We start from the raw sequence: 15,589 nt of genomic DNA, 5'->3' as shown, positions 1-15,589 counted from the left end.
ACCAGATCCAAGTCTGTCTACTCACCACTCAAAAGCCAGTACTCAAGACTTGGTACAAAGGAAATTATCTTTATTCAAGGGTTGGCACCTGGAGAACACGGGCACTAGAGCTATCAATCCCCCAAAAAGACCATCTTAGGGAACTCAGGTGTGTAAAAGGACTTTTATAGGGAGGGAAAGGAGGTACAGAAGACAATGAGCTGGAAGCCTAGGTGCTGGGTGGGGCCTTCATCATCTAGAGTGTCTCTCTTTTTTTTTTTTTTTTTTTTCTGTCCTAAACATTGAAATGCACCTAGAGCGCCCAAGATGGTTAGACAAACAATATTACTTCTCTGCAAAGTTAAACCTCACAGCCAGCAACTTACATGCTTGGTGCTATTTGATGCGCAGGACTTAAATAAGGAGGAGCGCTGCACATTCGGATATTATCTGAAGGTCACCAGATGGTCTGAGGAAAGATTATTTAGTAGTTAACATCTTGATCATTTAGATGCAGCTTTTCTTTGAATTTAGAATGCTGGGCAAAGGGGGGTGGGTAGCAAAAGTAACTGCCGAGAACAACTTCTAAAGGAGCAGACGCTGATATAAGGGAATTATATGTATGTGTCGGGGGTGGGAGGTATCAAAAACTCCTGACCAGCTCCTGTGAATACAAGGCCTTCTCTCCTCTCTATGCAAAAATGTTGCTAGGAGGCATCCATGACGCAGATGATCTATTTTCTTAGTTTGGTTGATGACAACAATCTTTGCTCTGGAGGTCCAATCTGGCAAATCTTAAAGTCTTAATAAATAACCACTTTTGCAAATGAAGTCCAGCAATGACCAGCCAACCCCCTTTGTCAACCTCTCACACATTTAACATGCATCTCCCCTGCTTGGCACCACCAATGATCAGAACACTTAAATTTAGTTGAATTTAATTCTCTATTTGCTGGAATCTTCCAAACTCCCCAGCATGCAGTGAATGAGTAGAGGGCTCACACATTGTTATTTTTTAATAAATAATGTAATGTACAGATTTAAAGGGTTTTCTTTAATGAATATTTCTTTTGAAAAAGAAATTATCTTTGTGTCAAGCACCATTAGGTACTTTAACGGATGTTATCTTGTTCTGTAGTGGCTGCCACTATTCTTCTGGATGGTTTAGAGGGGTAAATGAATGGCAGGGCTTTAATTTGAAACTCTGCAGTCCTACTACAAAGTTCAAGTTCCCTACATGGCTCTGGGCTCCCCATTCCAGGCTCCTTGCCATGTGTTGAGCAGGATGTGCCCAACATCATAAAACATGACTTCAGCCCTCAAGGAGTTTAACCTAAATAGAGAGGGAAGACAATTGTGCAAATATACTTGACATGCGACCTTGCGTTGCTAGTTAAATGCTGCTGGAGTGCTGCTAATGTACATGTCATTGCAGATATTCTTCCAGAGTCAGGATAGGGGAGATTCCACAGAGGCTTCCAGAGAATGCAAGACTTTAAACCATGCATGCAAGAATGGATAGGACTTGGAGAGAACAGAGAATCTCCCAGGCCACAGTTCCAGTTAGTGGGGTTAATGCAAGCTGGACCAGCAGACAGCCTCTTTAATGATCTCTCTCTCTCTCTCTCTCTCTCTCTCTCTCTCTCTCTCTCTTCTCTCTCTCTCTTTTGTTGTTGTTGTTTGGGTTTTTGTTTGTTTTGATACTGAGGATTGAACTCAGGATTGAGCCACATCCCCAGCCCCTTTTTGTATTTTATTTAGAGACAGGATCTCACTGAGTTGCTTAGGGCCTCACTGATTGCTAAGGCTGGCTTTGAACTCATGATCCTCCTGTCTCAGCATCCCAAGCCCTTGGGATTTCAGGTGTGCACCACTGCACCTGGTTTCTCCTCTCTTTTCTACCTCCCATCTTCACCACTAAAATCCAAACTGGGTTTTCCAGGCCCAGATTAAATGTCTGATGCTTCTAGGCTGAAATAGGTGTTTTTCCCTGTCTCTGCTCTGCTCGCCACATCTCTGTTCTTTGGTTTGCACCCCTCTATACTATTTGCCATATAGGTCTGAAACACATAGAGTCCATAGATCAACGATTTTAAAAAAGCAGTGCATTGCTTCCGTGAAAGAGAACGTAGAGCTGGGCATGATGGTGCACACCTGTAATCCTAGCTATGAAGGAGGCTGAGGCAGGAGGATCAAAATTTCAAGGCAACTTAGTGAGACCCTGTCTCAAATTCGTAGAAAGGGGCAAGTGGCTCCGTGGCAGAGACCTTTCCTATCATGTATAAGGCACTGGGTTCAATCCCTGGCATTGAAAAAAAAAAAAAAAAAAAAGAATGTAAGTAGAAGTAGTCTGAACTGATGCGGTGCCTTCATGGAATGAAGTATCCGGGGTCCTGCTAGTGAGTGGCTGGGTCTCCCTCGTGAGTTGTCTTCCTTTATGTGGCTGCAGGCGGCTCACTTCTGCATCCGTGCTGGAACTGGAAGAAGGGGGAATAAACAAGGGAAGACAGGCTGCTTCCATTTTTAAGGTACAACGTGAAAGTTGCTTTCATCATGTCTATGGGTACCCTATTTTTAGGACCTAGTCGCAGACCAGATTGAGCTACATGGGAGACTGGGAAAGGTAGATTTTATCTAGGTAAACGTCTAAAGCTAAAATTTCTATTACCAGTGAAAGAGAGAGCAGATGTGGGGATGTAGGGGTGGGGGCAGGAACAAAGTAGAACGTCTGCCACCCTTTTATATGGCACCTACTCTGGGTATTTTAACTCAACTTTCCCATTTATAATACAGAAATTCCAACGTTCATTTCATGCAGTGGTTGCAAACACTGAAGGAGGAGATAACATTTGTGATAATACCTAGGACAGTGTCTGGCATTTTAAAGGATTGTCAATAAATGTTAGTGTCCTTTTCTCTCTTTTTCTATTCTGCCTTATGGTAGATGTCTAGACAGTTCCATATGATATGCCTGACCTAATTTTTTTTTCTCTCTGAGGTGCATGTATTATTGAATTACACTTGGCCCTCTGTATCCACAGGTTCCTTATCCTCGGATTCAACTCACTACAGATTGAAAATATGCAGAAAAAAATTATGTCTGTACTAAACCTACACAGACTTTTTTCTTGTCATTATTCCCTAAACAATATACTAGAACTACTATTTATGTAGCATAATATTGTGTTTGGTATTGCAAGTAATTCTGAGATGGTTTTAAGTATACTGGATATACTGGAGGATATGTGCAGGTTATACCTAAATACCACCCCATTTAATATCAAGGACTTGAGCATCCACAGATTTTGGTGTCTGGGGAGGGGGTGACACCAAGGGACAACTGTATTTGCAATTGTCAAATGTGTGGTCATTTCTTCTTTCCTCTGAGTCTATGTGTTCTTTCATGGCAGAGGCTGTATCTCATACAACCTTAACCTAACAGCGTGCCTTGTGCTTAGATGTTCAATCAGTGGTGACGAATGGATATAAGGGTGAAGAAGAAGAGCTTTTTCATTTTCATTATGCCATTACCTTGTCTCTGCAGAGTGGAATTTATCGATTACACTGAGGCAACAGCACAAATAAATCAGCATTATCCAGGTTGAGGTCCCCCGAATGTCCTGCAGCACAGGATACAGACATCCTCCTCCCTGATTTCTGGTGACACCCTAGAACCAGGGAAGAGTCAGATCTGGACCCAGGTGACTCTCTGCCTATGATGTCACAGTATCATCTGCACTATCTCCCTCCTTCCTTTCACTCTCTTTCATAAAGAGCGTTCACGGTTCCCTTCATAAGTTTAAAACATACTTCTTCTAAGTGAAAGTGCAAATACTTGGAGAAGGGAAAAGAGAACAGGAGTGAAGATCAATATTTTCTATACTTCAGAGACTGCCCTCCCTGCCCATTTTTGGTCATTTGATTCAGGTGTGGAGGTGGAAATCACCCATTGGCCTTGGGAAACTGGGTTATATTTTGACAAATGCCAGGCCAGCTGGCCTCTGAGAGACATATTACCATAGGTCACCTTGTGGTTACCGCTTGACCCAAAGTTGTTGTGTCCAGATGCTCCTGCTGAAGGTGACAGCATCCTGGAAAGCAGAGACTCACAGACCCAACCTGGTTGCTGGTTTGTTCAGCCTCCTGGACCTAGACAGGGTTTCTGGCTCCTTCAAACTCATGCCTGGCATTTCCTTGCTCACTGCTGTCCTGGGGCTGGGCTGCTGGCAGCAGATGCTGCCCCTCCCTCCCCCAATCCAGGAGGGGGCCTTGGCCTCTATGACAGCAAATCCATTGCACCACTTAGGTTTAATTAGAGCACAATGACGGATGATTAGTTTACACATCAAAGCATTGAAACAACTCAACAAATTGGCCCCATCCCAAAGCTGAGGAGCTGGCCTTGAACTCGGAGTCTCTGCCTGCTGGGGCTGGGCAGCCGAGGATGAAAACGCAGGAGCCCCACGCAGTGGTTCACAGGAGGAGTTCTGTTTCCCAAGTTAGAAAGTGGATCCCAGCTGTTTCCAACCTTAATTGTGCCCCTGTGTCTCTGTCACCTTGGTTTTGCACCTCCAAACCCTCCCTGGGCTGCTCAGTAAGGTTCACAGGGAGTTGGCTCTCAATCATTTGGGGACTTGATTATACAATCCATGATTTACCCAAGCTCCTTGCTAATCCTCTCTTTTTTACCCTGTTACTCTCCAAGAGGGATTTTGACACTTCATTAGGATACCTACCAGGAACAGAAAGAGAAAGGCAAATGAGTTAATTTTCAAATCAGGCTTCTTGGTTACCAGCTGATGACTTTTTGTTTGAGGACGGATGGGGAAGGATTTAGAAATGATAGGGATTACAGGTTGCAATGAGGCAAATGACTTATTTCTGTATCTTTCCTATACACTTGTAGAGGACCAAGAGGCGAATGAACACACTTAGAACTCCACATGAGACTGGCTTTGCCTTGCCCTTTTTTTTTTTCGGGGGGGGTGGGGTGTTGAACCCAGGGCTTTGTGCATGTGAGGCAAGCACTCTACCAACTGAGCTATAACCCCAGCCCTGCTTTTCTTTCTCTCTCTCTCTCTCTCTCTCTCTCTCTCTCTCTCTTTCTTTCTTTCTTTCATACCAGGGATTGAACTCAGGGCCTTGTGTATGCTAGGCAAGTGCTCTACCACCATGCTACTTCATCCCCATTTCCCTCTCCAAACTTTTTTTTTTGAGACAGGGGCTCCCTAGGTTGCCCAAACTGGTCTCAAACTCCTGGGCTCAAGTGAACCTCCTGCCTCAGCCTCCTAAGTGCAGGAGCTTCAGATAAGATACATACCAACACACTTGGCTTTCTTTGCTTCTTCTTTTTAATTTTTAGTTTTCGTACTGGGCTTGAACCCAGGGGTACTCAACCACTGAGCCTCATCCCAGCCCTTTTTAATATTTTATTTAGAGGTAGGTCTCACTGAGTTGCTTTGGGCCTCATTAAGTTGCCAAGGCTGGCTTTGAACTTTAGATCCTCCTGCTTCCGCCTCCAGAGCTGCTGGGATTACAGGCATGCGCCACCACATCTAGCCTATCTTTGCTTCTTATTACATATTTCAGATCCCTTATTGTCTTGCTGGGACTCCAAAGAGGCTGATAGTGTGTTAGGAAACATAGGCAGTTTGGTACTCTTGGTTGAGAAGCCTAGTTAACAACCAGTTAATTCATTGAAAAAACAATAGCATTAAAAAAAAAAAAAAAAAAAAACCCACTAAGAGTCCACCCAGTAAACTGAATTGATCTTTTTATTTGGCCTACACACATGCCCATCAAAAACAATTGGTGTATCCTGCTCCAAATTCAAAGTCAATGGCAGAGCAGAAACTCGAATCTAGGTCTTCCTTATAGCCCTTCTCTCTCAGGGCTAGGTGATCTTACCAATTTTCAAAAGCAAGAGGGCTGTGGCTCCATAAAAGTCTCATGGAGCACAAAGACTCAGGCCTCTTTCCTGAACAATTGGTGGAGACGCAGAGCATGGTGGGATTCTCGGTCCCAGGCTGAGGACCTTGGGGGTGAGCAGGCATCAGCCTTTCTGCTGTGATGTGGGCCGACAGATGAATGCGGGCTGCCTCTAGCTCAGGACAGTGGGCGGGAGCTGAACTGGGTGTCAGGCTGCTCTCTGTAAGCAGAGCACTTCACGGGGAGGATGACATTGCATTATTAGCATAAATGGGGAGCCTATTGATCTGGCTGATTAGAAAGTCTTCCAAGGCACTGGGGTAATTAGCACAATTTACAGAGTAGCAGTTATCAGCGTCATTGCCTAATTAACAATGTAAATATCCTTCTAAATGACATTTTATAATCATGATCAGACCCTCTAGCATTTGCCCTGTTCACTGCTGATTCCTCCCCAGATGTACAGAGAGTTGCCTTTTTTCTGTGCCTAGCATGGCTTACAATAAAGCAATTGTACATGTCCCACATGTCCTCTTTGGTACCTTACTAGGGGGTCTTCTTTGCCTTCATCACTCCAGCCCCAAATATACAGTGTGCCAATTGAATTGCCAATTAAAAGTACTTAATTAGATGTGAAAGGGGAGTTCTGTCATGTTCTGGATTCTGAACTATTTTTTATTTGTGTGCTTAGCAGGATAAGTCATCTTAAATTAGCATCACATTTTTTCCTCTGAAGAGCATGTGAGAAATGAGGCTATTAAGAGGAGAGGTTTAACACAATATTTGTGTACACTCGTCATGGGTGCAAAGCATCATCCCAAACGCATATGTTACTTTGGCAGGAGGGGTAGTTCTTTATATTTATTTTATCTCCTTATCATTCTTGTAAAATTAATGTTTGCCATAGACTATTTAGTCTGCCTAATCAAACACACATTCAGGGAAGTTGATTGTTTATTTTTTGCTTTCAATTCACCTATTATTTGGAGTAACAGGCCCATGCTACAAGATGATCATCTCAGGTCTAAATTCCATCTGGAGGTGGAATTCACCTGGGGGTGAATGTTTCAGAGGCTTGCACCCTCGATAGAAAGAATGCCCCAAAGCTTTCCACTACTGAAGGTCTGCTTATTTCATTTGGTGGGTTATTCACTTCCGGCCTTTGTGCTCCCACTCACTGCATGACAGCCAATGCAGTCACATATCTACAAAATGTGAATAAAAAGTAAAAGGGAACGAGAGGGAAGTTCATATAAAGCAGTGCATATTGCATCGGTAAAACAGCACGGAAGAGAAAAATGATTTTTGGAGGAATTTGCTCTGGGTTTTAATTAACCATCTTGCCCTTATTCCCCATTATCATTGATTTGTGTGATAAGTGCCAATTATATGTGTCATAAGTATACTCCTTTTTCTGAAGACAAGAGATCTTATGTGTGATGCAAATAAGGGTTCTTAGAATGCTAATTTTGTAATGAGCCAATGCATTCTTCAAGGAGTTTATAGTCTAGAGGGGAATAAAACATGTGCATAAATAATTATAATGCAAAGTAGGAAACTGGTGTGTCATGAGACAGTACAGAAAGAATTATGGCCAAAAAAGAGGGTGGCGAAATAAATTATAGTTGAGAGATTTGGGAAGGCTTGCTTGAAGGTTGGGGGAAATTGACATAAAAGCAAATTGAGAGGATTGGGTGTGATTTCCAGATGAGAGGAATAGCAGGAAGAAAACAGAGAGGTGGGACAGCAAGAAATTTGAATAAGGAACAAGATGTTTACCAGACCTCAGGTGAGGAAAGGAGGAAGGTGCTGCAGGTACTATGGCTGTGCATGTGGCCCAGGGTTTGATCACAATCATGCAGAACCTAGAACCAGGGTTCAAACATGTGCACCACTTTCTGTAGACCAGGGATCAGCAATTTTTTTTTTTTTTTTTTTTGCAAAGGGTCAGAGAGTAAATATTTTAGGCTTTGTGGGCCATATTGTCTCTATCACAACCATTCAACTTTTGTGGCCCCAAAGAACCCTGAGAGAATATGGAAGTGAAGGGGGCATGTCTATGTTCCAATAAAACTGTATTTGTGGATAAGAGGTAAGTTTCATATGATTTACATATGACACAATATTTTGTTCTGATTTTTTGCTGTCTTTTGCTATTGAAGTGGGCATAGGCATGGAGCTATCCATCTCCTACACTCTGAGTTTTTCTTTACCTTTGGCCATAGTCCTATAACCAGAGAGCCAAGTGCTGAGTGTGAAACCATTGGGCCAGATAGATGCAAGGTCAACCCATCAGGTGGCTATGAGTGACCATGGGGTATCAGAAATTGTGGTCCCATTACGGCCATGGGCCCAGGAGCAAGCTTCGGCATGTGATACTAGGGCCACACAGGGTCTTAGGTCCAATGGGCCCTAAGAGTATTTGGTAATTAAAAACCATGTAAATAAAAACCACGGTAATTAAAGCTCTAGGTCAAGAGTTTGACAATCCATGTGGTGTAAATGTGGCATACCATATTCTACTTTTATGCAGCCCACAGTTCAGTACACTATGTAGTGGTATCCCTCAATCATCTTCCCTGAGCTGAATTAGGTATTTCTGAATATCAGCAGGCTGATAATAACTTCCATCCATCTCCTGGATAAGGTTCTGTAGTTTGCAGAGAGTGATTTTCATCCTTTCCACACCCTGCACCCCTTGCTGCACCAACCTCCCTCCAGGCAGAAAAGGAGAAATGGGAGTGTGTTCAGGCTGGTGCGCTGTTGGGAATCCTCTTGACCCCTTCCAGCTCTCCTCTTGCTCAGATACTTCTGAGAGTTAATGCAGGGGTCAGGAAAATGGCTGATGTGTGTTGTTGAACTAGCATTTCCCTTTGTTAGCTGGACCAGAGCAGCTGTCCATCTCATTTCCAGACACACCTGACACAGCAAAGGGGTTTTTAAAGATACAAAACAGCTGGGTGCAATGGCACCTGCCATAGTCCCAGCAACTCAGGAAGCTGAGGTAAGAGGATCAAAAGTTCAAAGCCAGCCTCCGCAACTTAGCAAGGCCCTAAGCAACTTAGTGAGACCTTGTCTTTAAATAAAAAACAAAAAAGGGCTGAGGATATGGTTCAGTGGTTAAGTGCCCCTGGTTCAATCCCCAAGACCAAGAATACATACATATGTAAATAAATAAATACAGAAAAATGTATTTTTAAAAAAAATTTGGAATGACACATTTATGCTTGAATAAAATGTATCTTATTTCTCTCCTTCCCTTTCTCTTCTGCTTTCTTCTTTCTTATCCAGGAAAGTCTTCAATTTTTCTTCTTCTTCTTTTTTTTTTTTTTTTTAAACAGGAGCTAACATAGAAAGGTGAAGGTTAAGTAGGTGATTCACTTACTTTATAATGTTTCATTGGCAGATGACCCAAAGGCTAGTGAGATGTGGAGAAGCTACAAACAGAAAAGAGGCTATTGCTTCTGACAACATGAAAGCCACTGAAACTTTAAGACCAGTGAAGATGGAAGCCAACTAACTGTACTGGCGGAAGGGTAAATGGGAGAATAGTAAGTAAGGAAGTGAGACCGCCAGTGTAGACCATGCTAATGAGGGCTATTTATCATTGAGATCTCAGTCTCAATGTCAACTTTTTTTTTTTTTTTTTTTTTAGTACCAAGAATTGAACTCCAGGGCACTTGACCACTGAGCCACACCCCTAGCCCTATTTTATATTTTATTAGAGACAGGGCTTTACTGAGTTGCTTATTGCCTTGCTTTTTGCTGAGCTGGGTTTGAATTCGCGATCTTTCTGCCCCAGCCTCCCTAGCCGCTGGGATTACAGGGGCGCAACACCAGGCCTGGCTTAAATGTCAACCTTTTGGTGTATCACATGACCACCTTTTATTTCTCGGCAAAGCACTTTTTTTTATTTTTATTTTTTTTTAAATACTGGAGATTGAACCCAGGGGCACTTAACTACTAAGCCACATCTCCATCCCTTTATTTTTTTTATTTTTTATTTTGAGACAGGATTTCACTAAGTTGCTCAGAGCCTTAGCTAAGTAGCTGAGGCTGGTTTTGAATTTGCAATCCTACCACCTCGGCCTCCAGAGCCACTGGTATTACAGGTGTGCACCATCATGCCCAGTTGCAAAGCACTTATTTATTGCAAAGCACAGGTCATGTCTGTCCTTCTGTGTCTGTCTCTCCCCTCCCCCTCATTTTCTTTGCCCCTAGAACATAACGCATGCACAATGATCATATATGTTTTATTTATTCTGTCTCCCCAGAACCTCCAAGACTAGGTGGTACCTGGTAGGTGTTCTATACATTTATTGAATGAAATAGATAAAAGTTTGGCTCTGATGGAGAAGTGAGAAAGAGATCTATCTGGTGGGGAATGTGGAATAAAGAAGGATGTCTTCTCAATCAGCTTTTGGGTTTACTGGCTATCTCTATTTTTTTCTGTTCAGAATCTCCCTGTAAAGGGGGAGGGGGGGCTTCCTCTTCCTGCCTCCCCGTGCCTGAAGAATTCCCTAAGATAACTGCTTCATGTGTCTGTGGTCTGTGGCTGAGCTCCAGAATACATTCTCCCAGTCTCCCGGTTTCCTAATTTTGTTACTTTGTTTTTGAGTGGAAACCTCTCATTGGGTGTTTGTCAAACTTTAACATATCTAAGAACAATCTGGAGAACTTGTTAAAATGTAGGTTCTGTCAGGCATGGTGGTGCATGCCTATAGTCTCAGCTATGCAAGAGATTGAGGCAGGAGGATCACAGATTTAAGGCCAGCCTGGACAATTTGGCAAGACTGTCTCAAAATACAATAGAATTCGGGCTGGGTGTGTAGCTCAGCGTAGAGCACTTATCTACCATGTGTGAAGTTCTAGGTTAAATCCCTAGTATATATATAAAAAAATTGATTCTGCAGGTCTAGATGGGAGATTCTGCATTTCTAACAAGCTCCTGGGTGAGGTTCATGCTGCTGGTCCATAAATTTTGAGTAACAAGTTTCTAGCCACTTTGGTATGCTGCTTAGATGAACAGGTGGAGAAGCAGAGATTGATGGAGTAGCAGGGAAGAAAGAGGTGGCCGAAGGAGCAGAACTTTAGGGGGACAGAGGGGACAGAATCAAGAGCACCAGCAAAGTGATGAGTTTTCTCAGGCAGAAGGAAACTCCCCTCAGTATAAGAGGAAAAAAGCAGAAGGGATGAGAAGAGGAAGCGCTGTCCCGTGGTATTTAATTTTCAATGCAGTCACCAGCTAAGAGTGAGGGTGGAGGTGGCGTGTGGGAGCTCTGAGAAACAGTCATTTTCTTCCTGAGAAGTATCCAGTATGACTTTCAGGTTTGGATCATAAATTTAAAGTAATACCCATCATCTCTGTTATGTAATTTTCTCAACATTAATCTGTTTGGGTGCACATTGGAGGAGGAGGATTGATTCATCCAGAGTTGAGTGACAGAAGGGGAGAGGAACCAGGAAGTTGAGGGTGTTGGTGAGAGAAGGATTTTAGTGAGGGTCAGGCCCTGGGCAGGACACTGACGCTCAGCCCCTGCTCCCATGGGGCTCCTGCGGGAGACAGATACGACTGATAGAATCACGCAAATGCATACTATGTTCATGTACATACACATTTGTACATATAGTTATATGTACAAATATAGTTATATGTAAATGTATTTGTTTATGTAACTAGCAGAACTGTTGGTGGCCAATCCATGATCCCTTGAGCCATACCATTGTGCAATACCTGGCTGATTTCCAGCTGCCCGGCATCTGCATCTCTGCCTGGGAGCAGAGCAGGCTAGAAGTACCAGGGAGTTAGCAGGAGAGCATTGTTCAGCCAGTAACTGACAGGAATTGGAGTATAAATACCCACAGAGGAGGGGAAGGATCACTGAGATAAGTGTTCCACACTGCCTCCCCAGCAAGATGAAGCTCAGCTGCCCATGGTGGCAATTCGCTTGGCAGGGATTTCTTTCTTTTTTTTAAAGTCCCTCTTTTTATAATATATATGTATTTTTAGTTGTTGATGGACCTTTATTTTATGCATTTACTTATATATGGTGCTGAGAATCGAACCCAGAGCCTCACACTTGCTAGGCAAGCGCTTTACCACTGAGCCCCAGCCCCAGCCTGGCAGAACACTCTTCCCTTCCCTGCTGTACTTCTTCACTCCCTTCCTGGGTGTTTTCTAGGACCATCTTCTAAATGAATTACTTGCTCTCAGATCCTTGCTTCAGAGTCTTCTCCTGGGGAAATCCAAATTCAGGTATATATAATTATAAATTGTGATGCATGCCATGGAGAAAGGAACAGGCTACCACTTTGAATCTCTGTCCCAGTGTGGGGTAGGAGTGGGGGTGTCCGAGAAATTGAGGAGGAGATCTGTGAGTTGAGATTGAAAGGAGGAGCAGGATGGAAGGAACATGGTATATTTGAGGGTCTGAAAGATCACTGTGAGTTGAGCGCAGTGGCACAGGCCTGTAATCCTGACAATTTGGGAGGCTGAAGCAGGAGGATCACAATAATGAGTCCATTTAACAAGACCCTGTCTCAATATAAAATAAAAAGGATTGGGGATGTAGCTTGGTGCTAGAGCACCCTTGAATTCAATCCTTAGTACTGCAAAAAGCAAAACAACATTGTGGTCTACGGGGATATGAAGGGAAGCTTAAGAGAACAGACCCAGCAGGGTCTTGTAGGATGTGGTAAGGAGTTGACATAAGTATTCAGAGAACACTGGGAAGCCATTAAGGGGTCTACTGCAGGACAATGACAAGATTAGAACTGCCTTCAACAGAAAACAGAGGAAGACAGGAAAGGGTGAAAGGGAGGGATGGTGTGCCAAGGCCTTGGTCATGACCCAGGCCCTTGTACCGAGTTTTGCTCATGGAGGAGTATCAGGAGTATCAGTAAATGTTTGCTAAAGTGGAAGGTAACTATTAATTACATATTTGATGGACCAGAACACCCTATTTCCTGGTCAAGCCCAATAATGGTTTTCCTTCATTAATGTTGCCTTTTTTTTTTTTTTTTTTTTCTCAGCTAGTCAACTGTATCAGCCCTTCATCTTGGGACAAAATCAACAGAATAACTCTCTTTTTTGTTTTCTGTTTTTTTTTTTTCTCATTCTCTCCTCCCTTCCTTTTTTTTCTCTATCTTCCTTCTCTTCCATCCCCTGTCCACCCTTCCGTCTCCCATCCTCTGCCAAATAATCCTATTTAGCAAAATAGATTATTTCCTACAGTCTTCTAGTAACTGTGGCATTTCATTCTTATCAGTGGCCATCTTAGGACTCTACAGAGGTCACCAGTGGAAACAGAGTCACACACTGTGAGCAAGGTAATTTTAAAGTGGATCTTTAGTCACCCACCATCAAAATGCAAAAAAAAGAATGGTGTTCCCAAGCACGTTCATTCTTTGAGTAATACTGCAATACAAACGTCCAGAATGCACATACTCTTCTGAGGGGAAAAAAAAATTCATCCCAAAGGTGATTTATACCAAAAAATGTATGTATGGACATGCATGTTATTTACAATCTTAGATCTTGAGACATTGAACATATTTTCAGAGATGAAAAAGTGGAGACTCACATTTAGAGACAACATGCACCTGATCACCAGTGTGATCTCAAGTGTGGCCACTGTCGATAAATTACTACAGAACACACCAGAAATAGAGAATGACATATACCAGTCAGCAAGGTTAGATTGATGGCGCTGCAGAAAGTAACACAAGACAGAAGACTAAAGGCTAAAACTCCAGCCTATAAATTACTCTCCAAGTGTATGTTGTAAATAGTCACAATTGTACCCTTTTTCCTCTTGTACTCCTTTTTTATAAAAATCTTGAAATCCTTGCTCATCCTCTTCTTCCACCCAGCAATTAAAGAAGAAAAGACACTAGATGTCTGAGATTTTGCATAACCTTTTACACCCAATATTTTCATTGTCTTACAAACAAATCTTGAGCAGTCAGCTAGGGTTATGTTTTGCAGCACCCTGGGGTGGTGAAGATGTGTTCATTGGGTTTCCATTTTCGCCCGTGCCCTCTTTTGGCACAATCACCCCATGCCCCTAACCCTGTGTTCTGGCAGGATTTGAGACATGCAAATTGCGAACTGGTAAATAGCAACTTTGCATATTTTGAATAGAAGAGAACTACGTGGTACCACTCATTCTGTTCTCAGGGAAATTTGAGATAATGGGGAGTGAGAGTAAGGGCAGATCGGAGGTCCCAAGTATTTTCTTCAAAGTATTTATTATGCTTATTAAATCTATTGTATACTGATGAATTAATTTGAATTATTTACATGGTCAACCTTTGAGACAATAATCTGATTTAATCAGAGCATGCAAATGTATCATTTCTCTTTGAAATCTTAAAACAGGTTTAAACTGGAAGCATCAGGACTTCTTATATCTTTCCCTACAAATACTGGTTACAAATCTGCAGTTGTCAGGTTAAATGACACAATGTCAGAAATCAAGAGAATGTGGCAATGTATTTCTTAGGGAATTCGATAAATTCCCCTGTGAGAGCATGTCCCCAGGACAGCCAACTCTTCGGTAACAAATTTCTTAAGCAAAAAGTCATTCAAATTCTGTTTATCTGTAAATAGCATGCACCCTCTGACACAAGGGTGTTCATCTGCTGAAATTTCAGTGTAAAGGAAAATGACATGGTAAGAATGATTGGGTTTTCATTAGATTGTGGGACTCATGTCATTTTAGTGACTGTTTGAACTATTAAGAATTCTTTAGTTTAATTCCCAAAGCTGTATAAACCTAAGATTTCTGTCAAGTTAAAAGTATCACAGTTCAATTATTTTTAAATCCAAGTTTCTGTTATGACTTGGAAAATAATATTGGAGATTGTTGGCCACATCTGTCCTACTTTAGGTTATTTTATTTTTCTTGGTGTTTGGATGTTTATAGCTTTTTTTGGTGAAAAATAAAATCTCGTGTGTTTATAAGGATAGAAGAAGCACAAGTAATTCTGAAGGTGGAGCCTTTCAGAGGTAAAGAGAACAGCTTGCATCTTGAATATTTTATGAGATCTAGGTATTAGAAGGATGTTTCTGAGGCAGGAACGCAGCGATCTAGGAACAAAAGGGAGATGGGACCAGGGAACAGATTGTGAAATTTGTTAGAAATATTAAGTGATCCTAAGGCTGAACACAGGAGTTGAGGATGTTACTGCAGATTGTTCCTAATAAGGGGCTTAAAAGCGTAATGATTTATTGATTGGATATGCACTAATGATGTGCCCCTGATTATGCATGTGTAAATAAGAGGGCTGATTTATGAGGGCACAATTGGATCTTTCAGATATATTTGGTACAAGTCTACATATTGAAAATAAATGGAGGCAATTATCTGAATATTTCAGGGGAGGAGCCCCCCACTGATTTGGAGGCTGTCTAGTATGTTAGGTGAAGAGAGAAACCAAAAAAATAAATAAATAAAGGAAAATTCTAAAGAGAGTTAATTGGGGAAAGGGGAGGAAGACTAAGAAAACAGTTCTGTTAAGAAACATCTCCTGCTTCTCTTATTCTAAGAGGAGAAAAATAGATTCCCAGGTGCTACCAGTGAGCAAAATTTTCCTTAAAATGGAAAAAAAAAAAAGATGAGGAAAGAAAAAAAGACAACATTATAAGAAATTGCTCTGTTAAAGCAACTACACATGGAGT

This window comes from Callospermophilus lateralis, chromosome 11, assembly GCF_048772815.1.
Source record: "Callospermophilus lateralis isolate mCalLat2 chromosome 11, mCalLat2.hap1, whole genome shotgun sequence".
Lineage (NCBI taxonomy): Eukaryota > Metazoa > Chordata > Mammalia > Rodentia > Sciuridae > Callospermophilus > Callospermophilus lateralis.
The sequence above is the reverse complement of the archived record's forward strand: the minus strand, read 5'-3'. Positions refer to the sequence as shown.